General features: G+C 39.3%; 1 protein-coding gene across 1 annotated transcript in view; it reads left to right on the top strand.

Annotated features, from left to right (window-relative positions):
* The first annotated feature begins 889 nt into the window (after positions 1 to 889).
* Positions 890 to 26,766, top strand: part of thsd7ba (thrombospondin, type I, domain containing 7Ba) — a 158,525-nt gene continuing 132,648 nt past the window's right edge. Inside the window, exon 1 of the mRNA XM_071497227.1 lies at positions 890 to 1,662. The gene's annotated coding sequence lies outside the window, so the exon portion shown is untranslated. The remainder of the gene's footprint in view (positions 1,663 to 26,766) is intronic.

The following is a 26,766-nucleotide window of genomic DNA, read 5'->3' as shown; positions in this document are numbered from 1 at the left end:
TCTAAGAGCCACAGGACCAGAAGTCTTATGGTGGCATCGTGAATAATATTTGATGATGGTATGCTGAAAATGGATAGAAATGGTTTCTGTAGTTAAAGCCCTTGAACAACCACAGATGTTTTAAATTAGCTCTAATCAGGTAGATGTTAGGTGGAACTATGCTGGGAATTAGATGATATCAAAGACAAACAGAATGTAGAGGGCATGCATGCAAAAAATGCTCACAAGTGCTGGATCAAAAAAACAAACTACATGCAGAAGTCAGGCAAAACATCACACGCCAAACGGGGAGCTCTCATTAAATTTACAACAAACAACAACAGAGATCTAACGGGTATTCATCAGGTATTGTCATATTTTCTTTCTTTTTTTCTTGTTGTGAAAATGCCTCATGACACTCAACCCCAGTTTGAACCTGCTTGTAGCCTTGAAAGGGAAGGGAATAAAGGAGCTGTGAGGATGATTGATAAAATATGTGGATGTAAGTACTTCACCAGCACTGAAAAAGCTTCAGCTCAAATTACCTCAACATTGAGGTGGACACCAGAGGTCAAAGATTAGGTCCCAACCTAAAGGTCTTTCAGTAAAATTAACAATGAGAATTTTTTTAACCCTAATATTTGACCTGTTAAAGAAATAACACATTTTATTTTTCAGTGCTGTTAATTTTTTACACATAGTGAACAGTTGTTTGTATGACTGCCATCCTTGAACTCAGTCCTGTGACTCTGGACAAGAGTGTTTTCAAACAACAAAACAGTAATTACATATTTACAAATCAAGTCAAAATTTTTTACCCCTGAGTATATCAATCCAAAAGTTATATTTATACCTTTTTACACCCAGTACCCAAATTACTGCTGGTGCTGCTGCTGCACGAACCTGCTGCTGCTGCTCATTCAGCCCCAACTTCACTCCGGCTCTCTAATAACGGTAGAGTAGAAATCTACTTTACATTCTGTGGGCTGGAAAATGTCCAGTGATGTTTTAATAGTGACCGGCCAGTTTGACTGTGTCTTGGTGTTTATGAAATCAGTCTCGACTTTGTTTAGCAGCACGTAATGGGGCATCGGTGAACACCTTGAGGGAATAGTGTTTGCACCATATGGTGGTCTCACTTTGCTTGGCTCTTATATGACAGTAAGATGATGTAACAGCAGTATGTGCTCCGTTTGTCCTTTCCTCCTCCTCTGTAGCTCCTCTGAGGCGCTACCTGATCAGTCATCAATGAGGTGCACCTGGTGTGGGAATGTAAGCGCTTAACTGCTCCTCTGCCAGTGTTGGAAGAGGAAGCCCCCATAAGAGACAGCAGGGGATTTTGTATCACTGTTGATTTAGTGTCCTGGATATTATGATTATTTACACTAATAAACCCCATTGACTTGTTCTGTAAACAAGGTTTTTAAACAATAATGTAGCAGCAAACAACTTTTTTTCCATGTAAAGATATAGTGGTGTATTGGCGTCACGAGCAGAGAATTAAGTCACACCCCCTCTGTGTGGGTTGTAATCAGAGTTTCTCTGTTCTTTGGTTTGGTATTGAGACCAAGAGTCCAGTGTTGAATTTCTAACCCTAACCCAGGAGCCAATACCATCAAGAGCCCTAGGAGCTGCTGAGGGCCTTCAGCTGGACTCAGATCTGGCTTTTCTTCTCCTTGATGTGTAAGTAACTTGATGGCTATGTAATGCTGCATGTCTGTTTTCATTAGTGACCGGCTACAGCAGGGCTGATAATGTCAGCTAATTTGCTTTTATCATATTATACATTGCTATTGCTAGCTGGCTAACTGTCACAGAAATGCTAGCGTGGGCTAATGTGTCTACACTGATTTTTGTTGGCTCTCGTGTACACAGGGTAACTTTATTCAATTGTGCTCCCGAGCGGAGTCCGGAAGCGTGGCTCACAAAGCGTTTGTTCTGGTTTTAGATGCTGGTGGTCTAGTGCGACTTCTAGTGGCAGTGACCATCGTTGACAGAATCTTTTTAAAGGTTCTCTGTAGTAAATTTGGGTCATTGGTGGAGTGTTGTACGTCCTGTAGGGCTGGAGCAACAGTGATTACTGTGGCTACCCACAGCATTACAGGTCCCCCACAGTGTTTAACTGTGAAGAATTTGGATTGCAGGCATCCTTTGACTTTCTAAAAATGAAAATACAGAGAAGGATTACGCATCCACACCACATTACTTTTTCCACTGCTTTGGCAAGATGCTTCGACCAGGTTTGTCAGTTGTGTGGTAATTTTGAGGCTGTGGCAAGTAGGCCGTTATGTGTTGACCCAGACACTCTTTTTGTGTTTATTCTTCCATGACTGAGTTTGTTCCCCTTATGACAATATCAATAATTTTATGGTTTTTATCACTGATCCACCTGCAACTCGGAAATCAATAATTTAGCTGTCCTTTGCTGTCCTTTGACCTCTTTTATAGCTGACGGATACTGCTAAATCCACTCCACATCACAGGGCTTGTCTTTGAATTGTGAAAGTGTTTTAGTCAGTATTGTTGTTTTTCTCATCACCTGTTTACAAAGACAGACATAGATTTTTTTTTTTTTTTTTTTTGAATGAAAGAAGACAAAAAATAGAAGAACAGTCACAAATAGAGATTTGACTGTTAGCTATAACACACCAACCTCACTCAAACCTGCATGAATTGATGCTTTGGACACTTGTGGGGAGTGTAACAAACTGTGAGCGTGACACTGACATGTTATCACCTTAAAGAGTTGATATGGCTAACGTGTCAGAAACAGTCGCACATCCAGCAAACATGGAGCCAATTTAACGGTCATGTTTCTGACCACCTGGCAAATGTAAGTCTAGTATTAACTCTACTTTTAGCTCTGTTTGGTCTCCTCTAACTCTCAAAAAAACCATCTGACTGAAACGTTCCACTATATTCACTCTGTGTACAGTGTTCTCACTTAAAACAGCTGCCTGCTGTGGCTGATGAGCGTGCTGAACCAGAACAGCCCTCTTCCAGCCATAAAACCAACATAATTAGCAATATTACTGCAACTTTTAAGTCACTCAGATCATATCGACTTGGATATTGACCTCATATTGAGATGGTAAAAATGATTTACACGACACAGACACAGATCGAGAATATTTAAAATTGATTTGTAGGATATTTGTTTACATTAGGTACAAGATACAGAAAGGAAAAAGCTGATGAAACCTTTTCTCTTTATTATTATTATTATTCAGGCTATGTCTGAAGAGTTTTTCTTACCAAAGGACATTAAATCATATTTTTCCCCAGATTTCCCAATAACAGTTGCTTTGTGAGTAGGCGATAACAGCCTCTGTATTGTTACTCATTATGGTCAATGACACCACTTGAAAACTTTAATTGATTTGCGCATTCATTCCATTAAATTTTACCTCCCACACATTTAAAATAGTGATACTAAACTAGTGGTAATTGTGGTAGCAATCAGTATGTAGTTGGTGGTTAGATTAAGCCAATTAATTAATAGTTGCGTGGTTTGTTGAGCAATTCCTGACCACCTCGACAATCAGTTTCATCAAAGTTGATGAAAACAAAACAACAATAACAATAACACTGGAAACACTAACGGACCTCTGCCACTTTAGCATCTGTTGAAGGGATTTGAAAGCAGTGGGCGCCTTGGCCCATAAATGGTTGCTCGGTGTGATCATGATCATTAAGCACCAAGAGGGGTTGTGTTCATGAGAGCTGAAAAATTACATACTTTATGGGGTAGGTCTATACATTACATAGAACATGAACCGTAGCCATTGTTTTGAGTTGAAAGCCATTGAAAAAGGAAAAATCCTTTTAAAAAAGGCACAATTGAGAGCGGAAGCAATTCTGCAATTTCTTCCTGCAACAATTGTGAAAAATGACTCGGCACGTATAGGAGAGGACCTGAGAGAATAAAGAGATGTGAAAGTGGTTTGGTAGAGAGTAGGAAGAGGAGACAGAAGACAAAAGGGGTGACAAAGACAATCTTTATAGGCTGCACAGAAAAAGATTATATGTGTATATGTGTATAAGTGTGTGTGCATGTGTCTGCTTATGCATGAGCAGTGGGAAAGAAGGAGGGGGTGTGCTCACTTGGAGACAGCAGGGATGGCTTATTAGGAAATCATCTCTCTTAGCCAATGGCTTTTAAGAGAGAGGCACATGTCATTTGACTGAGAAGTACCACCTCCCATAACCAGCATATCCCCTTCAGTGTATCGGAGCGCTGGGTGAGCGCTGCTGTCACTGCTCTCTCTCTCTCTCCCCCCCCCTCTCTGTGTGTCTCTGTTTCTCCCTCATTGTTCACAGACACTCTCTCTCTTTCTCCGCGCTCGTCTGCGCTCCCTCTCCTCGCCCGCCTCTCTCTTTCCCTTCTCCTCCTCTTCCTTTTTCTCTCTGACTGTGTCCCATAAGCAGAGATAGGATCTGTTACAAACAGCAGCAGCTTCACCAAGAGCCCAGGTAAGACCTTTCCTTGTGATTTATTCACTTTGCACTGAGCGGCTATAGGACTAAAACCAGAAAACCTCATTGCTCGCACTCCAATGTGCACAAATTGATTTCTCTATAATTCTAGTTTCTCCTTGCTCTGTTTTGCTGTGATGAATATGAAGTGGAGGTCTCATTGTCTGACTGAGAAACGGTGGGAGCAAAGTTGTGTCATACGTTTGCGAGGCACTCAGTGGTGTGCTTTTATTGCTGATCAACTGTGACAATGACAACTTTGGGAATTTGGCTTCAGTTGGGAGAGTGTATATGAGAGGTGCATGAAGGACGGTGTACATCTCAGGATAAAACCACACATCATACAGACACAGACTGAGATAGAAAGAGGCAGAGGGAATGAGAAAACACAACTGCAGGACAAGACAGAGAGGGAAATGAGCTTTCGCTGATCAAAGCTGGTTGTAGGAAGTGAGTTAAGAGTTGCAGGAGCATGAACTCAGGTGCACGTTCACAGATCAGCAGGTGACGAGAGGACTCTCTATTGATCAGGAGCTGGCGTCCTCCCAGAACTAAGCTGAAGCTAAATCCAGAGAAGCTGATGTCAGAGATTGTCTCTTTGGTATATTTATGGAGTGTTCAGGTGGGACTTCATATACAGCAGAGATAACCTGCTGGGGAGTTGATCTGTCTGTGTGGTGCAAGATTATAGGATGCAGGACAGTGTCTCTCATCCCCAGATGCTCTGCGTGTCTGAACATTGGTGGCTATATTTTTGAATGGATTTTCTGCTGCTGACTAATTGACAGAAACTGTAAATTTGTGCGCATGGAACATTAACTCTAATGTGCTGGAAACTGGGAGAAAGGAGAGGATAATTAGATTCAGCCCACTACTGTGCCATACAGGGAAAGGTTAGGTCGTAGTGTAGGTTATATAGTAATTGTTATTCATTGATATTTATAGCACTGATGAAAATAGTTCCCTTTCATACTGTAAGCCTTGAAATTAGTGTGTGAATTTGCATAAACGACTGAAGTAGCCCTTTCTTCTTGTCGCAATCATTTAGCAGATGTATAAATGAGTGTAAGATTGCCCATGAGCAATGTTCAGCCTTTGACGTTTAAATAAACAATGGGACAATGCAATGTCACATCTGAAATCCAACAATGAAGCACATTAGTGTCACTTGAATTATGTCTCATTGTGGGCTTGATGGCTGTTTGCGCTGCTGTAGAATTACTTAGAGGAGCCTTACAGAAGGCTTTTACTAAGATGATTGATGTGGACATTATTGGTTAGTTGAAAGGTGGTCTTTGCTGATAAGTAATCTCAGAAGTTCATCTGTAGCTAATATTTTCTTGTGGACTGACGCCCCCCCTGCCTGCGACTGAGTAAGTATAAGAATATTCATCACACTGACGAATTTAAATGAAATCTGAAAATAGCTCAGAGCAAAGTTGTGTTAGGTCTCATAAGTAATACAGCGGTGTGCTTATATTTCATTCATGACATAGTTTGCAGTGCTCTCTCGGACTGTGGAGAGAAATGAGAGAAATAGCTTTGTGATGTGAAAAGACATTGGTTGTTGAGGTGAGAGAACATCCAGACACGCTGCAGTGAAAACATTAACAGCAGGAGCTGAACTGTCAGCTGTGCTTTAATTGTATGGACTCGCACTGAAACGCGCTCATTTTAACCACACTAGCTGTAGTCCACAGCCACAGATCCAGCACTGATTCCATATGGTGGCACACAATGCACACAATACTGAGGAAGTATCCATGCTTCACACGACTATTCCTGATACATTCTTCACTTTCAGCTACACTGCCACCAGCCCGGAGATGTAATACTATTGTAGTGTTGAGTATATTTAGCATCTTGGTTACCATAGCTTGATATAAAACAATGTTTTAGTGTTATCTGGAGCAAAAAGAAGCTGCCTCAGCTCCTTGCCTGCCACATCCTCTGTCATTAACCCAGCACTCAGCCAGAGACCCAGAAAAATATCCGCGTTCTTGAGGAAATTAGAGTCAGAGAAATGGGGGAAGCTGGTGCCTTTTCAGTCCGCTGAGGGTTCTCTGCTGACAGCTACACTCCGTCTTTTTTTTTCTGGTTGGTTGTGAGCTGCCCCAGGTGTGACAGGCAGCCGGAGTAATGGGGGATGTTTGACAGATGCATATTTCCAGCCTTGAATGCTTCATATAAAGAAGATAGACGGCATGGATTCAGGCTGAGCGGGGGACAAACTGTTGGGCTGTGAATCACCCCAATGAGTGTGCCACCTCTCCGCTTGATTGATCTTTCACGTGACTCTTACAACCCTTCCAAGTTACTAATTGCATCCCACACTGATTATTGATTGAAATATGAGGGTGGTATATTGGTATTCTGGAGGCAGGCACTTCGTTGCACCCACTGATGCTGGTGTTCAAGTTACGGGCAGTGTGACCCTAGACGTATATACAATTGATAATTTCAGAAAGAAAAGCACGACTTCTACATGGATGGATGATGTGTGTGTGTTTGTGTGTTTGTGTGTGTGCATGTGTGTGTGCTGGTTTCATTGCTACAGCATCATAGGGGATTTGTACTAATATTGGAGACTTTATGTGATAATTAATGTTTTATAAGCCTATCAGGGCACATAACCAGGAGCCAAGGCCAAGAGATTACATTACAGTTTGTACAGTAGGGCGCAGTGTTTCTTGGCAAACAGACTTCATCTGGCAGCCAGTTTCTTCAGAGAGGTGCCAGTGGAGGGTTCAGCTCTCCAGGTTACTATGTATTAATCTCTTGTGGGCCCCTATATGATGTTAAAAAAATAACAAAAACCCTGAACAATTTCACTTTACAGATCCATCTGAGTCACATAATAAAATGAGCATTTAAATAATTTGATCTTGTTGTGACTCCTCTTCCTCTCTTTCATAAATCTTGTCAATACAGTGCTTCAAATCCAGTACAATATACAATGCAATCATGATATTCATCCTAAGTAGTGTTCACATTGACTCAGATTTAAAATATGAGCACAGTCTACAGCCATGCTATAGACTATACTCATATTACTTGTAAATTTGAACCAGCTGATGGCACTGGATGAAGTCATAATCAATGAAGTCATTATGATTTATTCTCTTGCGAGCACAAATGTATGCACAAAACTCCATGGCAATCCTCTTAATAGTCACTGAGAGATTTCTTTCTGGATGAAAGTGCTTGACTGACCAACTGAAAATCAGACACTGCCATCCCTTAAAATAAATAAATAAATAAATAAATTCATTAAAAAAAAAAACAAAAAACAAAAAAAACTTTAACTTTCAGTTGGCTGCTATATGAGAATAATGGTTCATTTTCTATTCATGTATGGGACCAAAAATATTGTAGATTACTGGTTCGACAATAATTACATTTCAGGCTGCACATTGTTGTTGCATAAACAAGTCTAAAACAACCTTCTGAAGTGATTATAAATAATACAATCAGAAATTAAATACACTACACACTACACAGAAAATTGAAGATAACAGCCCCACACGCCAAGTGAAACATTAGCAGTCTTGTCTTATTCCAAGCCACATACAGTAAATTTTACATCAATTAGAAAGTACCTCTGGTGACTGCAACTTCCCCAAGTGCAATTTCTGCAAAGGTGTATGTAATCTTTGAATGCTTTATGGGTATTTCAATTAAACATGCCTGATGGTGAAAATGATTTTTATAAATGAAATCTATGGCACATAAGAATATTTCTTTAAACTTTATCACTGAATCAGTTTCTTCGAAGGGCAAAGGGATTTCAGCTGCATTGAATTGCAACAATAAGTTATCTGTGTACAGTAACAGTGACTCATGGCGGAGCGTTTTGTGTTGTAAATTAAATGTTGCACAACTGTTTTCTTTTCTCCATGTGAGAGTTTTGCTTATAAAAAAACAAACAAACACATATTTCACACATATTTACCACTGAGGTCATTCTGTATTAGAAGGCTGTATCTCTGTCCCAATATGATACAATGAAAGGGCAGAGCAAGTGGGAGGCTATTTGTCAATGACATCCTTCTGTTAATAGAATTAGATGTATCAGAAAAGCAATTGAAAAGGCTGTAGGCAGTGAATGTGCATATCACTGCTATGATAATGACAGATAGCTCACACAGGCTTAAAACTAATTTGTTATGAAATCAGTTTTGCTCAGTAGGAAAATTGATCAACGGCTATACTGTTGTGTAAGGCTTAATAACAATTATTGGATTGCAAAACGTAAATCTCTGTGTCAATCTATCAGTCAGTCGATATGCCAGCTTTCTTTAAGCTACAGTATACTTGGTTCTAATATTTTTAGTTGAAAAATGCTCCAAGACACATCTTTTCGTGGAGAGGTGCTGTCAAAATCCTCTGTGACTCAGACTCATGAACAGTCTGGTAGCAGTGACATTCCCTCTAACCAATGAGAGAAGTCAGGGGTGGGAGCTCATAGCTGCCTATCAATAGACTTCTGGTCTACTACTCCTCTCGCACCAGGCCTGTAAGCCAGCACAGCCTACATGACGAGGTCATAGGTGAAGAGCTGGGCAGAGTGTAATGTACTTAGGAGAGGGAGGGGTGACAGGAACAGATGGTTTTGCTCTGAAGTCTCATAACATCTCGAAAAATCAATTTTTCCCCTAATCAAGCTTCACTGAATACTGAAAGCAAAAACAGAATGCAAATTTATTTATTTATTTTGCAAATTGGTTAAAAAGGAAAAAAATGAAATATCACATTGACATAAATATTCAGACAGCATTGTGTTGAGGCACAGATCTGGGAAAGGCTAGCAAAGGCTGCTCTATTGATGGCTCCCAAGATCACAGTGGCCTCCACATTTCTTAAAGTTTGGAACAACCAGGAACTTTGCCAGAGCTGGCTGCCCAACCAAACTCAGCAAGAACCTGATGGTCACTCTGGTTGAGCTCCAGAGATTCTGTGAGTTGGGAGAAACTTTCTTAAATTTTTAAAATTTTGATTAAATTTTGTAAAATAACTACAAAATCATATTATTAAAATATGACTCCACCCAAAGTCAGTGAACGGTGAATCTCTATTGTCCCAATGTCAACACAGACTTTTCCTGCTTCTAACTTGCATGTTGTAACAGCTGAACAAATTAATTATAGCTAAAGCTCTCTCAAATACAGTATGCTTCTTTCTCTTTTATTTCGAATACTCTTTCTCTCTGTCATCATCATCTTTGGATCACTCTGAGCTCAGTTCATTGATTCTTTCATCTGCCATAATGAAACCTGACATTGGAAATTGACTAGGACCATAGAAATAGAAATATAGAAATTTCACATCTGTCAGAAAGGCAGTCATCAGTTACACTCAATTTGCCTCTTTACAATGAGATCATTAGTCGTTTTGTGTGAAGTGAGATGTCTCAATCAGGTTTTTCTTTTTTTTGGCCCCTGATCCAAACACAAATCCAAATCTGACATATTTTTCAAAGCATCAGACAATGTTTAAATTATATTTTATTCTTCCTTGATAATATGTCTACGCTGTGAATCCAAAGTAAGTAAGCATATCTTAAGATACGCTATGTTTGACAGACCTGCATTAAGAAAATATAACCTGCGTCACAGCTTCCATTTGATGGTTTCCTTTAATACTTTGTGCAGAGGAATGTCAGTGTGGATCTGTTGTGACAACCTCTTCATCTTCAGAATGAAAAGTTCAAATGCAGTTTTAAACCAACAGGAGCACTTCAGAGGCGTGTTGCTCAGCAGCAATTTTACCCGTCAAAGTTTTACTTGCATTGCTTGCTGAGGCATGAAGTCATATCGTTCAACTGCCGGCTGCCACTTATTTATTTTGAGGCTTAATTAATGGGAAATCTAACTCAAATTGTACACCTGTGATCATCCAGCATACATTTTAGAACCGAGTCTAGTATGGTGTTTAAATAGCAGTATTAATAATTTACCCCCTGCAGACCTAAGAGGTGGATTTTAAGGTAGTGATTAGTCTTATACTTGTTCTTTGATTGAGAACTAAAGCTGTGCTAGAATTCTTGCTGATTATAATGGTTCGTTATAATGACAAGTTAAGCAAAAATGTGCATCTGAATCTGAACTGCGCCCCCATCCCCCCACTCCCCATCCCACTCTTTTGTAGTACTGGCTTGTGATTTTCAGTTAAAATTTTCTGTACACAAAGAAAATGAAACCTAGTCATGGAAACAGACGCAGTGGAAGAAGAGAGGCAGGCTTCAGCTCCAGAGAGGGTATCATCACACCACATGAGGATCTTCTAGTGTAAACATACAATATGCATAGAAAAATGAATAATTACCACAGATTTCAATATGCTCCACATTCATCCTGAGTGACATGCATAGATTTCAATGAGTGAGAGGCTTCACAAATTGCTATGGTGGTTAACACTGGAAAAGCAGTAGCACGTTTGTGTGGACTGGGATTTATTTCAGTGCAGATGACTGTGTGTGTACGTGTGGGCTTTCATGTGTGTGCGCTCATCAAGTGATTAGCCATGCTAGGAGCATCCAGGGAATCCTTGATCTCATTACCTCTGCTGACAGAGGTCAGTAAAGCATCATATTGACATCAGATGAAGGTCAAATCACTCAAGGTGATTGACCTTTAGTGAGGCTCACTCACTATCTTTTTTTAAAAATCTGTTTTTCTGTGTTTTGTTTTATTTTGTTTAGTCGGGGAAAATGTGTGTTTACTCATCAAACCTCTTATAAAATGATGTTGCATGTCATTCTGTCACTAGCTGCTGCATTTTCACAGAGACAACTCTCCCTAGGCTTGGTCATGGGAAACAATTTTCAGCTTTTCACTGTGGCTTAAAAATATCTGAATCCACTAAAGAAATGCCTTTCAAAGGAAACCTCTTTCTAGTGAGCGTTACCCTTGACATAGTTAGTGATGATGATTTCATGCTCACATCCCTCTTCACATCAGCCTGATCTGGAAGCTATTATTTGGGCAGAAGAATCATTATGCTTGGCTGAGCTATTGCTCCCTCACATTGCTACTCAGACCACAAACACTGTTTTTTTTTTTTTTTTTTTTTTCTTCTCGAGTATATTGAATTTGCTGACCCCCAACACCCCAACAGTTTTCAATTACATTATCCCCCACCCCCACTTGGAATCCAAATGCAGGAGCTTGAGTCTTATCTCAAGGGTCTTTGTCAAGTAGCTGGCTTATTCGTCTGCTGCTCTTTCCATCTGACCATGCAGGTTATTCTTTGGGTGTTATGCAGTTGTCAGGCAGCTGAAGGAAGCTGTCACAAAACCCGATCAGTCTCCTCACGGCCCATTGGCCTTTAGCTTGGATCTCCTGCTTCCATCACCCTTATTAACTTTGGATCACTGGCTATATTCACTAAATCTTCCTTGCCATAATAGAATTAGTGCAGCAATATGCTTCCCTCATAATGGTCAGATGTATCTTTTTTTTTTTTTTTTCCGCCTGATGTACAGACCTTCTGTCTTAATTGACATTCTCTTTTTTTTTTGTTAGTCTCCTGCTGTCTTTGAGGTGTCAGCGGTAATTACATCTAATGAGAAAGGAAAGGATTTGTTCACCTGAAGAGAACACATGACCTTTGGTGAAAACATGCTGTTCCTGCCATCGCTCTAATGGAAATGTGCAGCTGCAGACATTCGGATTTGATCTGATGCCACTTTGATATTCAGGGGTTAGCACCAGTTTTTGAATTTGCGCAGCCTTTTGTGTCCTATGGATTTAGAAGGAGATGATATATTACATAAGTGGATGACACAAGTAATGACAGGCAAGTGGAAGACATATACTTCACCACTTAGAATTGCAGACTTAGGCTGAAGAGGTGAGAGCCCAGTGATCCCATTGCAGCCGCTTAAGAAGAAAGGTCTTTTGGTTCACTGAGCCTCCTTTTAATGCCGCCGTTGCGTCTCGTCTGATTTTCCATAAGTGGCTGTCTCCGAGTGGAAATTACAAATAAGATGAGAATGTGTAATATGTGAATCTTGAGGGCTCCAATATGCACACTTGGTGTTACCAGATGATTTTCTGTGGAAGGCACGTCACTGCCTATCTCATACAGTGTCTTGACATTAACAGACCTCACTACTTGTAGTGAGTGAAAACAACATCTAACATGAAATGGGAAGAGACAGAAAGCTTGAATCAGGGCTATTACAAATACTGTATGTTTTATAAGTTTTATGTTTTACATTTTAGATATTCTATGCTGACATGGTCATGTCAGTTTAGCAGAAATCACACGCAGATGTTGCTCTCAGGACGAAGGATGGCTTCACTACAGCACAGGGCCACTTTTAAACTATGAGAAACACTGTCATCTGGGGATTGAAGGCAGTGTGAGTGAGTACAATATGTTATCAGTCAGCCTATCTCTATGATTTAGGGCATTTGAACAGACCACTTTTTTTTTTATTACACAAGCCACGCAAAGCAAAACAGTTCAGATGTACTGCGATACTGGCATTGCATGTACAGTAACATGAATTTCATGTACCTGCCAATTGTGCTGATGAGTGTTTATTCACAAGTTTCTCAGTATGTTTTTTTTTTTCTGGTAGTTCATAAAGGTAACAGAAAAGTGGGTGCCTGCAGGAAATTATATAAGACCCCTTACACTACGAGGCTGTCGCTGTTCACAGTTTCCTTATTGTCAACAAATCCTATGAAAAGACCAAAACAAACAATGCATTAGTCCTTGTGGCACTCAGCCCAAAACCCACTCGTTCCTACTGATTATGTAACTTTAAAAATGGTCTCCAAATGACCAAGTAGTCTTCTAGTGGGGCATTGATTCGTATTTTGGTGCAGTGGTGTGTGTTTATGGCACAGGATGGTGCAGGAGTAATCGGCTCAAAACCAAAACCAGTGTCTGCATTCATGGTAAAGATGTAACGATGTTACTGAGTGCGAGTGTGTGTTGGTGTGTTTTTAATATTTCTTGGACATTAAAGGAACTCATTATATCATGCATGTCTTTTCATTGTGTTTGTTGACAGTAACAAAAATATAAACCGTGGCCTACCTTTCCCCGACATGAGGTCGTGTATCTTTTTCCTGGTTTGTACTGTAGCTGTGTGCCAGTCCTTCATGCAAGTTGGGATGTGCACAGCTATATCTCTCCTCTTTGTGGAGCAATCATTCTATTTATTCATTTATACTTAATTACCATCCACATTTCTGGCAGTGCGATATTATATGTAAACAGACAAACACACCCACACACAGATGTATGCTTAATCCCCTTTAACAACCCTCACATTCTCTGACTTTGGAAAGAACATTTTGTATAACGTGAGCATATTAGCAAAGAGACCTCACCTGTAGTTTTAACAGTTTTAAGGTATCTATCAGTGAGTTAAAAAGGCATATGTGCGTGTGTGTGAGCATTAGCATGACGGGTTCGGTAGCCCAGGGCCCTGCTCTTTAGAAGCTGGTTTTCCACTGATGTCACTGTTCCAGCTATCTTTTCTCTTTCTTCAACCCTGAGTATTCACCTGCACTCTCACTGTCTCTCGTCCTTCTGCATGTGGTGACCGGCGGACAAGCATTCATTTTAAGACTTCGAGAATGTCACATTCATAATAATATACTGTAGGAGAGAGTTTCGTGCACCATTTATGAGTATTTCCATCAAATTCAGTCCCATCTTCACACTGTCTGACTTGTAGATTTAAAATCTTTACTGCTCTTAAAAGATGGAATGCGAGTGCGTTTAACCAGGCCATGAAACGCTTTAATCAGCTGTCCACATTGACAAGTGGATCTAGACTTTCTTTTACAAGTTAAATTTAGCAGCACATGAGATAAGAATAAACAGACTGCTTGAACAAACTCTTGGCTACCTGCCTAAATGGCAAGCAGAACTGACAGACTCAACCTAGTTACAATTTCAAACTGGGCTTATCTTGTTCAAATGTTTTATATGCAATGAAGCATTCAGTTAGATCAGTGATCATCTCTGTTAATGTGATCTGCAGTCAAGGGGCAAGAAATACATGGAGTTGCAGGGAAGACAATGACATTATGCCTCCTCTTATGCCAAGTTCTGTGAGAAATCCTGCCAACTTCACATCAACATCTTTGCTGTCTGTCGGAAGAGCCTGATGCTTTTATTTACAGCCGTTTTAATTCATTGCTGTTTTGGTCTTTTCAAGATGTGTGGGTGAGCTGCTGTGAGGATCAGTTTTTATCGATCACATTTCACCCTCATGCCCTGTTGCAGGGCTTTTTTTTTTTTTTGTTTGTGATGGCCCTTTGCTCTCCATAGCAGTTTCCTTTTTCAAAAGACGGCCTGTTGATGCACTTTGCTCTTCCCAGAAGAAGATCCCATGGTAGTTCATTATTTCATTACATTTCAACCTGCAGCCGCACACTGTGTGACATGTTTCTCCATCCTCGTTTGCAGTGCCACTAGATACAGTTTCTCTACTCTTTTGCATCTAATTAGGACAGACTGTGTGCCTCCAAACAATGGGATAATGACTGGCACTGGCTGGTGTTTTGTACTGGTGCTGAGTGCCTCTTGGCCAAGGGCCAGATCCTTGAAATGGGAATCACTTCTTGCACAAATGTGGCACAGTTTTGAGTGTCAGAGAGTGATGGTACTCATTGGTTATCCACATCACCTCCTGGACTCTGGTGGGGCTTTGGATTGGTTGGTGTTGTAAACTGTGAGATGTTTTATTATCTATTTCATGAAGATTTTAGGAGAAAAATGGGTTTGGAATATAGTTTAATTTATATTTTGTACTTAAAACTACTGGCTTATCACATACCGTCTGTAGGTCGGAAAAGCTATCTTTTTATTAGCGTAGAGTTTTAGTCCCTGAGCCAGCATATTATAGGAGGGATGTACATCACTGTCTGAAAGATACTTTCGCCCATCATATATGTGATATACATGATGACCCATCATATTCATCATAAATGTTCTTGTGTAGTTTGCTGGGTATAAAATTCGCCTTGTAACACGTTGTTTCCGTAAAAATGAAATTATAAATTAGTATCACTCAGGGGAAAAAAGTGCCTCAATTAATTTGGTGCTACATAATTAGCTACAATAATTTTGGCTAATCATAGGTAATTTTTACTTTTAAGAGCTATGCTGGGCAATTAATTGACTTTTCACATTTGTGTTGTGAATGATGTGGGTTTAGTGGTAGATTGTTTTATTATAGTGCAAAGTTTGCAAGACTGCACTTGAATAAAAACAAATGCAACATTTCCGTATGATAATAAGTCCTGGGTTATTGTATCTATTGTGTACTCGGCCTTTCATGGGAAATGTGGAGCTCTGTGGATTCATTTTCAAATAAGTTTTTACCTCTTGGGGCAAATCTTTTCCCAGACTCATAAATCCTTTACTTTTTAATCGGGTATTTAGATTACCCTGAAAGACATTTGAAAATGAAACCTTGTGTACATTGGGTTTCTGGTAAATGTAACTGCATACTAATTTTTGTGACGAATTAAAACAATAACGTGCTGCTTTGTTTTAGGTTTGGCTGTTAGGCTGCTTACAGTCACATTTCTTTTTTTGAGCAGGATAGTGGTTCAGCAAATCTGCAAAACAGCAGCGTCTCTGTGTGAATGCAGACGCCTGCTGGAAGCAAATATGACATGTATTCACCTGACCGTGTATTGCTCTGCTAATTTTTGGTTATTACCACACACTTTCCTTTCATACAAGTTCTTTGAGCAGAAATTGACATATGTAAAGATAGGACTCTGACTCATCCACACATGGATGATATTTGATCAGCCATGAGATCAATCAGACCTTCACTGAATTTTCATGTTATTTTACATGCTCAAATAGTTAGAATGTATAACCCAGAGTGTTATCCTTTCATCAAAGGAATTTTCCAATAAGCCATAGGCGTAATGTTTTATTAAAATCTGAATATGTTAAAAATGCCATCGACTTTCATTAGCTCTGTATCATCCTTGTACAGTGCCACTAAACTTCTAAAGCAGTTTCCAGTCCATAGGCCAGGTGATGTCTGACTGGATTGACTAATCAGGCATGCATAATATGCCACGGATGTGGATTTTAGTTAACTAGTATAAAGAGCAAACCGTCTTCATAACATTTGTGGTAGTATAAAGTGAGCATAGACCAGTGGCATGTGATGACTTACAGATAGGCAAGCCCTCGCCCCAACACTGGTAATGAACACTACACACTGCTCCAGACATGGTGACTTCCAGTGTCTTGCAAGTACATAAGTCAGCTTTTTTTCTTAGACATTTTTGCCATCTGCACTGTCCACACCACCAATTTACAGACCTTGTCCAGACCACCAAAAATAAAAACAAACATTCTGCGTTCATAGTAAAGCGCTGAGACATCTTCAGCTCAATGCTGATAACCTTGGTGAGAAACACCTGCTTCAAGCTATGGTCACACAACCCACGTCCAAAACAAACACCTGCCTGCTGATATCAATAACAATAACAGCATCTGCTTTATTAGCTGCAAAATCTGCAAAAGATAACAAAATGCCTCCCAGGAATATTTCTACATCATTAAAGATGAAGTGGATGTGACCTCATGTCCTTGAATAGCAAATTAGTAATTCTGTCATGTCTTTCTACGTATGGTACATTGATATGTACAAACAGCAGTGAGACAAGAGTATGTGACTCAGATACAGTTAGGGGATTCTTGTTTGTATGGTGCAAACAATAAAGGCTGAATCTCTTAGGAAACCTCAGAGAAATGTTGTATCCTGGGAACATCATTTGCATCTGTTCCTCTAACCATGGCAGTTACAAGGTGTGCATATGACAGCTCTCTCTCTGTCTCTCACACACACACACAGATACACTGAGTGTACAACGCACTGTGTCCTAGCTTCCACCATGATGCCTCCACAAACACTGAAGTTTATTAATAGTTAACTGATATTACTAAATCTCATAAAATCAAATATAAATCAATCAAATATAAAATTGTTATAATCACCTCTACTGCATTTCAAGTAAAGTACATTTCATACTGTGATATCATTACAGATAATCTAATGTAATACATATTACGGCTGTTCCTAATGACTAATTTTCAAGTTGATTAAATAGAATTATATAGAATAGAAACTATTTGACTGCTCTAAAACTAAGAAAACAACCAAAAACTTGCCATGATGAGCTGTCTTACTTTTTAAAACCAGTCGGGATCACAGCATCTACGACATATTGGTTTGCTGAGTGCGACTAACATTCGATCGTTTTCTAGATCAAAATACAGCCAAACTGCTCTGCATTTTTCGACGCCGGTCAGCAAATGATTCTGCTCCTTGGTTACCAAAAGCAACGCAGCTCATCAAGTATTGATATACTTCACAGTGTTTGTGGAGTCTTCATGACGGAAGCTAGAAACTTGAACTGTAGACCTGGCACAGTGTTTATGTGTGTGCCTGAGAGCTGTCACTTTCACACCTTGTAACTGCCATGTTTAAAGTACCAGTTCTGTTTGACACTGGTAAAATACATAAGTTTACATTGTAATGAATGTGTAAACGTCTCTGTAAGTCCTCCACCAACCCAGGTTCCTCAGCCCTCTCTGGATCTGACACATATGTTGCTTTGTACTTGATGTGGATCTAAAATCTTTCATCTCCAGACTTTGCTGTACTTTAGCTCGTACTCTTGTTACTACAGTTTCTTATTAGAGAGGCCAAATATAATTGTGTTAATTAAAAAAAGAAAATAGCAGTTATTCCTCACTGATCAAAAGCAGTAACTATTCACAAATATTTTTACAATTGATTTGACAGACGACATTGAAAACACCTCATAGACAGATGTTGTCACATTTGGGTGTTGATAGGTTACATGTTCAGTTGTGGTAAAAATCAGAGTTTGAATGGAGTGTCTCTCTGTCAGTCATGTTAATACGGGGAACCTGACTGTCCTGGAATTTTACATAGCATTTTATCTGTTATGCATGTTCCCATACATTTGTGGAGGTACAAAAACCAGGCTCACCATTGATCAGACTGGTTTCATAACATGTCTGTTTGAAAGTCCTTGTATTTTATTACACACAGAGAATTATTTTGTTACAGCCCTTTCAAGTTCTTGTCTTAACATTGCAGTCAGAGGTGGATGAAGCATAGCAGAAAATCGTTAGAGTTCTTTGTGCCACTGTCTCTGAGGATAGACTGATTTTATCAGTCCGAGGCGAGCCGGGGAAAACTCAGACGGTCATGCTGAAGCCACAGATGGCATGTGGATCTAGATTAGCATGTCCATTGATTATGGTTCAGGTTAATATAAATGACAGATGGACCGTCAGCATTTAATCTGATAACAAACTATTCCACTAGGGTTATTTATTTTTCATAATTATTAATAAAATGTATTTTCCCTGAATAACATCTGCATGTACCTCCTCTGCTGTGCTCTATAGCATAAAAAATATATTGCAGAAACAACTGTGAATGACAATCATATATTAACAGCTGCCAAACAAGGTGTATATAATACATAAAGTAATCAATAACATTGCTCGATCATCATGGTGTGGCTTGTCATTACGTGATTAACTTATACACTGACTCACATGCAGTGATAGTTTGCCTCCTTATTAGTTATCACTACCCAAAGCTTTTGATGCTGGTTTGTATTTGTCTTGTGTAGGAACTGAATTTGTAGTGAACCTTATTAGACACAGTTTTGTCAGAAAAGATGCAGGACTTTGACTGTCCAAATTTGTGACTTCAAGAAGTCAGATCGATTGCTATGATTGGTCATTTTTAAGGAGGACAGAGGCTTGCATGTCTCACCGTCCTGGTGCACATAGTATTTGGTGGTACCTGAGGAGGAAAGACACTTTTTAGCCGAACCAAACTGAGAAGGACAGGATTTTGAATACGTTGATGTGAATGCACCTCTGCTACAGACCTCAAGCTGCATTTACTGTAGCTCTGCAACGATAAAATACTGAGCTGCTGATCTGTGCTTTATTGTGACATGTATTTCAAAAATGAGTTCACTTCTTCTGTATTTGCAATCTCATTCCTGGCCTGAGGTATTATTATTCAAAGACAGTGATGAAAAGGCATCAGGGTCATTATCTGGTACAGTATCAGCACAGCACATATTTAAAAGACCCTCCATGAACTGCTTTGAATAGCTCTATACATCTGCAAAAATGTCTGTATCTATAAAAAAGATCATTTTCGTGCTTGAAATATTATTGGTGAATACTTGCTGAATACTATACTTGCTGTGTTCCAAGCAAATCGTTGTATCGGAATGATGGAGCAGTGCAACTTTTATGATACAATAAAGGATGCCATCGAGATAGCAAAGACAATGGAAGAGTAAGAGAAACATTGTCTTCTTAAATTTTATCCTGTTCTCCAACAATGCTTTGCCTCTGCATCTCTGCAAGTCTTACACCAGATGCTTACCTCCGAAACTGAACCAAAGAGGTGAGCAGTAACCAGCTGCTGACTGATTGGACCTGTCAGCCCTCAAAACATCTGATTGGATTTGGCCACTGTGAGGTCTCTGCTTTCACAAAGTGAGCCAGCCCAGGGCTCTCCACAGAGACAGAATGTCCAATAAAGTCCCACTTTCAGCCTTCCCTTTCTCCTTCCTCTCTTATCCGGGAAGCACAATCAGATAAGTGCCTCACCCAACAAAGGAGATAGAGGACCCACACTGCGAGTCCATATGTCATGCAGCACCTCCCCACCAGAAGTTGATAGCGCAACAATTAGACCTCTAGTGTGGGAGGTTAAATATTCTTTAACTTATTATCAATCTCTAATATCGTCCTGAGGGCTTTCTATCAAAGTGCCACATTTAATTATGACGCAGTTAGGATGGAAGACCATTTGTGGCTAAGTTTCCTGCTGCCGGCTAACACTTCATGAGGGTGGATTTATTCAAATGCTCTGTATCTGTAATATCAGCAAATTTCTGAATATAACCTTCCTCAGAGCTGAGAGAAAGATTTAATATTTTATACAACTTAACTAAAATATTAAAACTGCACATCAAAGATATCTTTCTTGATTGTGCAACAGGGTTCTGGTAACTTTTGCTCATATGAAATGGGTAGGAAATATAGTGGCTCAGTAGTTGTTTATGAAACTATGAGACCTTAAGTTGTACAAATTGCTTTTCATGTTGTTTATCTGTAAAGGTACCATGTGTCAGTGGAGAGAGGAGAAGTATGAGCTTGGTCAGAGCAGTTCATTGAGCACACCAGGGTGCTGATGATAAAAATGATTTACATGCAGCTGCAGGTGGTGGGCAACACAAAGCCAAACAGAGCTCAACTGCATAATTATTCAAGATGTCAGGAGGAGCAGCCCCCACTAGGGTTTAGGTTGAACATTAGGTGCATAGTGATTCGGGGGTGGGAGGCACCTCCCCCAGGAAATGTTGAGCATCAAACACTTCATTTCCTGCATTGTAGTGGATTTTTATGCACCAATTTGTTCCTTTCCTCCATCAATTTATAATGGAAATGTCTTTCCTTAACAGCCTAAAAATGTTCTCTGAGCTCACCTTGCACCAATGGCAACACTAGCAAACTATCAAACAACACTTCTAAAAGTAAACTTGAAAATTATTACCCAGTGGCTCACAGCTGACTTGGTTTTGAGACTTTTTGAGGAACAATGTCCTTATATTAGACCTCCTCCTCCTCCTCTTCCCTCCTGACTCCTCCATGGTTCTCCTGCCTATGTGTGCGCGGCACCAGAGGAGGGGAGGAGACACTGTGCCACTGCTGACAGAGATCACAACACTGTGGGTTTGTTTGTGTGTGTGTGTTTCGGATGTGTGGCAGGGATAATTATGTTTTCCACAAAAGACTCAGTGGTTGTATGTGTTCATAATTCATATTCAAATTATGGGAGTTTAAAAAAAAAAAACAAGACTGAAAATTGGCCAACCCCTGTCAGAGGCATTGTTGCATCTATGAGTAACAATGTAGTGTTTTTTCAAAAATAAAAGTCCTCTACTTCTTTCGTGTTTTTATTAGGTGAGACAAATGCATGTGTTCTACATAAGACAATGCCAAACATGGGCACAACTGTGTCTGCAATAAGGAACAAAAGAAGCACAAGGTGAAGCTGAACAACACGGTCAGAGAGATATTTAACAGCAGCTGAGAGAGCTGAATGCATACCACAGCCAAGTCTCTGGCCAAGAGACTTAATGATTTGATGCCTGCACTGTAAATGGAATTAATATAGTATAACATGCTGTATATAAACATCATTAAGTACACTACTTACACTACTAGTTTTTTTTTTTTCAAAAACTGCTCAAGGACATCATTCACTAAAGACTAAAAGAGCTAATCCAGACTTCATGGACCATACAGTGCAGAGTTATCCTCAGAGAAGCTCATGTTTATTGAATGTCAGCTGCTCTGTTTAATTGTATGTATACAGCACCATCATTTCCATAATATCACACCCAGGACACCTAATGTTTTGCTGATCGATAGTTGATCTTGCTTGTGTTTTTTTTTATTTTTTATTTTTTGAAAAAGGGCACGTTGCTCTGCCTTTGGTACAAGCAACAGCTTTATTTCTTATTTCTGTCAAGAGCTCTGTAGTAATTTCAGTTTGCTGCAGTTTTCACTAGCCAAGAGCATCAAGTATAATTCTCATTTTTCCTGTAAAAAGAAAATTCATTAAACCAAAACCGCATATATGGTGACAGAAATGGAAACTGAGTCGAAATAATGACGCTATGTCTTAATTCAGACAGGACTGTCCCACTCACATAATTTAATATGATGGAACACTTGAAAAGATGAAACATCAAAATTCAAAATTTGCACCTTTGCATCTGTTGTCATTTAAACTCTAATACGGCCGAGAGGAACAGTGAGTGAAACAGGATTTTATTTTTATATACATTGAGAGAGCATGCAGCTGAATTTCTTTTTTCCTTTTTGTTTTGGTCAAATTTTCAGTAAAGTGATTTATCTTTGCGAGTTTGCTTTTGCTTGTAGAATCCATTCAAAAGACTTGCAGGCCTGGGATCTGCTTGGCATCTTCTGTCCTTTGAGTTCTGTTTGCAGCCTGAGGTTTACTGATCTCTTGTTGGTCACTAACACCAGGGTCATGCTGGAGACAGAGGGCATAAGGGCATTTTGCAGGCAGGGCTCTGAAGTTTTTCAATAGTATCTTGTTGGAGATCAGGAGAGTAATTTGTTATTCTTCTTTAAACCTTACAGGCTTATATGAAAAAAAAAAAGTTACATATTTAGCTGCCTTCTTCGTTTCATTTTTCTACTTGTTCTTTGAGTATTTATCTCTCTCTCTTCTATCCGCTCTCACATCTTGCTTTGGTTAGAAAAAGTGGTAGACAAAGGAATTATTAGTTGTTAAAAATAAATGAAACAATGCTGTAAATGGCCACAGAATCAGTTTTTAATGTTGTCTCTTAACAATTTACAATTCCTGTATTTCAGAGGGAGGTATTTCTGGAAGATTGAGAGCAGTGTTACTTGTCAAGTTTTCAATTACCATTTAATTCACAGTAGTACTCACCATGTCTTTGTGGCACATTGTTGTTATGAGGAATGCATTATTCAGCACAGCGGTTTTTGGTTACTGAGCGTTGATCCAAGACTCCATTTCCTCTTTCAGATTCGTTTATTCAAATGTGACAGTCGTGAAGGAGCTGTCTTAACACTCTGCTGCTGGAGGTCTGAGTGGATTATGAGATTCAAAGAGACAAAGATGGGCCCATCCCCGTCACGCAGACTGTTGTCAGACAGACGACATGTTGGTAAAGTCCCCCAGAGCGCTTTCACCTGTATCTTTCTAACAAGGACTCCACTAACAGTGACAGGATGATGCTATTTTCCTGGAACTAATTATTAGGCTCATAACTTCTGAGTTGCACACTGATCACAGACAACTGATGCCAAATATTCACAATGACAAGACTTAAACTAGTCATAGATCACTGTCTCAACATATTCTAGAAAGAAATCATATATTTGAAAAAAAACACACAATGCCCCTGATTTTTCTTTTTTTAAACAAGCTCATTGTTACAAAAAGCCTCAAAATCATTTCTTACAAAACAACTTTCTGTACAAGTGGTAAAGAAAGTAAAGAAATCAAACCATTTGCCCTCAGTTGCAACCAAACCAGCTCTGATGAAGCTCTGGGGGATAAGTTGGTAGTTGGTCTCCATTTGCACCGTTTTTGCAAACAGCACCTTACTATGGATGTGTGCAGTAGCTCTGTAAGAAATTGTATTCTTGGGGTGTCGCCTTATACTGGTATGGACAATAACTGTTATTTTAAAAAAACAAAATATTGATATTGTGTTGATAATACATGTGATAGTATTATGATGGCAGATGTTAGGCCTTGTGAATCTTTTGTTGCCTTTTCACTGTCCATGAAGTGTAATTGTTCTTTTGTTCACTTTTCTACAGTTGTTGTGACAGAATCTCTCTTCACTTACATTGGAGTTTAATTCATTCACCAAAAAAAGAGACAAACACACAATAAGCCAAGTGAAGATGAATTTAGCTGATAGTATTATTTATTTTATTTTTTCTCAAATTATATTGTTATAGTGAATTCTTTGGCCATGATAATCACATAGTGAATCTGATATTGTAACAGGAGCAGGGATTAAAAGTACAACAGCACCAACAAATAGAATTGAGCTAGTTCAGAATCCAGTGTCTAGATCTAAAAAGTAATAGTCTTTCCATTTTATCTTTGTGGATGTATGTACACAACTGTATATTTCTCAGGTGACCTACATCTGAGACGGTGCTGATAAGAAGTTTCATTTCTGCGTCTGTCTGCCCTCTGAGCAAGTTCTGCTGACTCTGCATTCAAATACGTTGCTCATTAAGAGCCCAGCCTGTTGTGAAGTACATTGGCTCTATAGGATGCTACAATACATCCTTAGAAACAGTAAAACTGCCAGCAGAGAGTGGAGAGTTATTTCCAGCTCTAATGGGATCAGGGCACCTCTATCTGGAGTTTTTATCAGTTGATTAACTAATGCATTGTTCAACATTGAGATGTAGAGAGTTGGTTCAGTCACCCCAGGTTGAGGAGGTCAAGTCAAGGTGAGATCCAATCAGACCACAGCGCTGTCCCAGGCTGGCGTGTCCCGGTGTAATTACACTCTCCGAGACTCCTGGTGAAGTTACAGATAAGGTATGGGCATTGTTAGGGGACTTGGGGAAACCTTGTCTACACAAACATATTGTTTCACATTTTTCATGTTAATTGCATTGTCAGGAATTTGTAGAGCTTTGCATCATGAGCACAAAGTTTCAAGGTGACTTTTTGCACTACAAGTTGATGGATTCCTTTGATAGATAAGTGTCTTTTATGTTTATTATTTACAAGAGATTCTTGCTATTATCATTGGGTCTTACCTCTTATTCATAGCACTACTATTACACATTCTCTGGTGAACCTCTAATCTGAATTCTACCAAGAGAAATGGATTTGATTGCAGTGACTCGTGGTTTTTGACCATATGAAAAATCTTAATTTGGATATCTGGAGTAAATGTGTTGAGGAACATTGACATTAAGTGTAAATTTTCTGGAATCTTGATTTAGCTCAAGATACATCTAAGAATGCACCAACCAGTATGTTTTCACTGCATACTCTTGTGCAGAATAGCATTTGAGTCCACAGTTCAATCTTAGAGCCTTGTGCTGTGAAGGAAGACTTAACTACTCAGTGAAGGTATGGACAAATGAGTCATTCCTACAGCACATGCCTTAAAATGTAGACTGTGGATAAAACTGTATATAATTATTTCAATGGATTGTTTCCTCGTGCTGTAATTGCATGATGATGTCTTGCATTGAAAGCAGAGACCATTTCTGACAAAGGTTTGGCAACCTTTATTTCAGCGTAAGGTGAAAAGTAGAGTATTAATCACCCACTCAAATGATTATAAAGTCAAAATTGCAAAGAATCTCTGGTGTGCATTAACATGAACTTTGTGTCTCCATTAGCTGAGAGCATAGACACTAATCAGATTTTTTGTTGCACATGAAATCAAATTACCCATATGGTGAAGCTCAGCAATATTTCCAACTAGCTCTCACATACTGTGACATCCTCATGGCGTCCGGGTCATGGTTCTCGCTCCTCCATCTTAAGGCCCAATACAGCGCAGTAAATTTGTATCCCCTTGTGCATGGGTGTGTCTGATTGGTGGATCAAGTTTTGTGTCCCCCTGTCTGGGACTCTCATTGAATTACCACCATGTGGGCCCAGCAGCTGTTCCTTCTGGTCGCAGCAGGCCGCTGTCGTTAATTGAAGCGTAATGGGCTCAACAGCAGGGAAGGTCAGACAGTGTGCTCTGCTGATGCACAGCTCCTGTCAGAACCTATACACACCACACCTAGAAACTTTTCAGCTCCTCTCCGATAAAAGGCTGATTCGAGCTTTTACATGTTAGTCACTCATTTTGTTTCTGCACATGCAATGCTAGATAAATGTCAGGTTTGGTTGCATTTCTATGAATCAAGTTCATTTAAAAGTTTCTATAACCATGTATTAGCAATACATGATCATGACAGATCCCACCTTAAACCAGGCAGTGATTCATGTGGCTACAGTACAGTACAGTATCTAAGTACATAACTTATGTATAGTTTATAGTTTATCTATACTTTATGTCTTTTTTTTTACTGCCAAACTTATCTTTTGACTTTTACCCATCATCTCTGTCTTCCATTTCTAAATTGTGCAGTCACTATATGACATTAGCTTGTGGTGAGATCTTTTTACTGTCTGTAACTTCAGCATAGAATTTGAATGGGAATTTCTATTATTAGAATTACGTTCTTTGAGTAATCATTTTAGTCCTTGTTACATCAAATTAAACTTGGATTAAATAAGGTATAGGTTAGGTAAAATTGATTTACTGTAAATTAATGTTATGCCTGACAAACTGTGACCCTGGTGACATTTTTACCCAACTACATAACTGAAAATATGAAATTGTTGCACACAATTTCAATAAAATTAAATTCTTTGCTGATTTTCTATGCTTTAATATACTCTGGGCACCTTGATAAGATTAACCCGAATATGGTTGGAGGTCTGTCTGTCTCTACTAACAAACTGTTCAAACCAGGACAAACAGCTGAATGAAACACAACAGCCCAAACTAGCTCGGATAAGGGAGACAAACTTCCACTGGTGAGGGTACAATGCTATGTACAATAAAATTATGTACAGATTTATATAAAAGTCTCTGTGTACTCTGTAACTTTCAGTTAATCATCTGTGTTTGC

This window comes from Trachinotus anak, unplaced genomic scaffold, assembly GCF_046630095.1.
Source record: "Trachinotus anak isolate AG129_WGS33_773 ecotype Australia unplaced genomic scaffold, CSIRO_AGI_Tana_v1 ptg000001l, whole genome shotgun sequence".
Taxonomy (NCBI): domain Eukaryota; kingdom Metazoa; phylum Chordata; class Actinopteri; order Carangiformes; family Carangidae; genus Trachinotus; species Trachinotus anak.
This window is presented reverse-complemented; position numbering and strand designations above follow the sequence as displayed.